Here is a 1,744-nt window from a genome sequence, read left to right as displayed (position 1 = left end):
CTAGTTGGGTGGTTCAGATGTTTAATTAAATGTTCAGCTGGGAAAGCCTGGCACTGCACTTCCACTGTAGGGAGGGCCTTGCCAATGGCGGTAGATATTCAGAGCCATTGGCTGAGGGCCTATCTCCAGTGGGCAGTTCTTAAGTGGGCTCCACTGATGGTCACCATCATGATGTCCTTCTCTATGTTTTCATGGCTGATCAAGCCTGTGTTGACTGGCCCTTTTAACCTTTCTACCTGCTAAACCTTGCAGACCTCATCTGTCTCTTTGAGACAATTTGATCCATCTCTACTTTTATCTGTTTTGTGTAGTTTTAGAGTTTAGCTCTCATGGGATACTCTTATTTCAGCAGCACATATACTAAAATTGGAATGATACAGGGAAGATTAGCACGATTCCTGCACAAAGATGACACACAAATTTGTGAATCGTTCCATATTTTGATAGTCCCCGTGTGATACAAACGGTTTGCACTGGACTACTAACCTAAAGGTTGGTGGTTCGAGCCCATCTAGTGGCACTGTGAAAGAAAGGTCTGGTGGTCTGCTTCTGTAAAGAGTTCAACAAAGAAAACCCTATGTAGCAGTTCTGTTCTTAACACATGGGGTCGCCATGATTTAGAATGGACTTAATAGCAATGGGTTCCCCCGCCGCGAAGGAAGGCCTCACAAAAGTCCTCAGAATAGTTAAATACATAGATTGACTACTTATAGTTGAATCTTAATTTATTAAAAAGAGATACTTGAGGACACTTATTAGAGACTGTTTGTCCCATCTTTGTACTATAGCCAAATTAATTACCCTGTTCATTTGTAGGTAAACTTCACCTTAATTACCACAAATTGATTTTTGAAATTGGTTCACTGGTTAATTCTTCCCGAGGCAGAAGTTTACATGAGGAGAGTGCAAATGGCAATGAAGGACAATCATGAGACAGACTGCTTTTCTTTCCACGATGGTAAATCCTGCTAAAGTCATCTTTATATTGTTGTTGTTAGTTGCTGTCAAGTGAACTCAGACTTATGGTGATCCCATTTACAACAGAACGAAACGCTGCCTGGTCCTGCACCATCTTCATGACCATTGGTGTGTTAGAGTCCATTGTTGTAGCCGCTGTGTATTTTGAGCGCTTTCAGTCTAAGGGGACTTATGTTCCAGCACTATATTGGACAATATTCTGTTGTGATCCATAGGGTTTCCACTGGCTAATTTTTGAAAGTAGATTCTAGTCTGTCTTAGTCTGGAGCTCCGCCAAAACCTGTCCACCATGGGTGACCTACTGGTGCTTGAAATACCGATGGCATAGCTTCCATCATCACAGCAACATGCAAGCCACCACTGAATGACAAACTGACAGACAGTGGTGGCACCTTTATATAGACACCAAAATTTGACTTGGTTAAGCATATGGCTATTTTTCAGGCAGCAAAGTGTCAATTTATACGTTGGTGGCCTCATGCCAAAGACATCCTCCCTGCCCCATACCTTTGGTGATACTCTTTATCTCTGGAATACCCATCCATCCAAATCGTACCCATTCTCCAGAGTCTAGTTCTCCATCCCAAAGCTTTCCCTGACACCTTCCTTCAGCTACCGTCTCACCCTTTTCTGGACCTTTACAGTATTCATAATTTGTACCGTGGAATCTATTGTCTTGGCTTGCTCTTCATTGTTCCCTCAGCAGGTTGTACTTTCTAGGAGGGTGTGGTTTCTGACAGAGATCACAAAGAGGCAGGTCATGGGC

At 42.9% G+C, this 1,744-nt stretch overlaps 1 non-coding gene across 1 annotated transcript; it reads left to right on the top strand.

Annotated features, from left to right (window-relative positions):
* The first annotated feature begins 334 nt into the window (after positions 1–334).
* On the top strand, positions 335–443 carry LOC126061257 (U6 spliceosomal RNA). The gene has a single exon (XR_007513736.1). It is a non-coding gene; the product is annotated as a U6 spliceosomal RNA (small nuclear RNA).
* Positions 444–1,744: the final 1,301 nt, after the last annotated feature.

This window comes from Elephas maximus, chromosome 17 (genome assembly GCF_024166365.1).
Source record: "Elephas maximus indicus isolate mEleMax1 chromosome 17, mEleMax1 primary haplotype, whole genome shotgun sequence".
Lineage (NCBI taxonomy): Eukaryota > Metazoa > Chordata > Mammalia > Proboscidea > Elephantidae > Elephas > Elephas maximus.
This window is presented reverse-complemented; position numbering and strand designations above follow the sequence as displayed.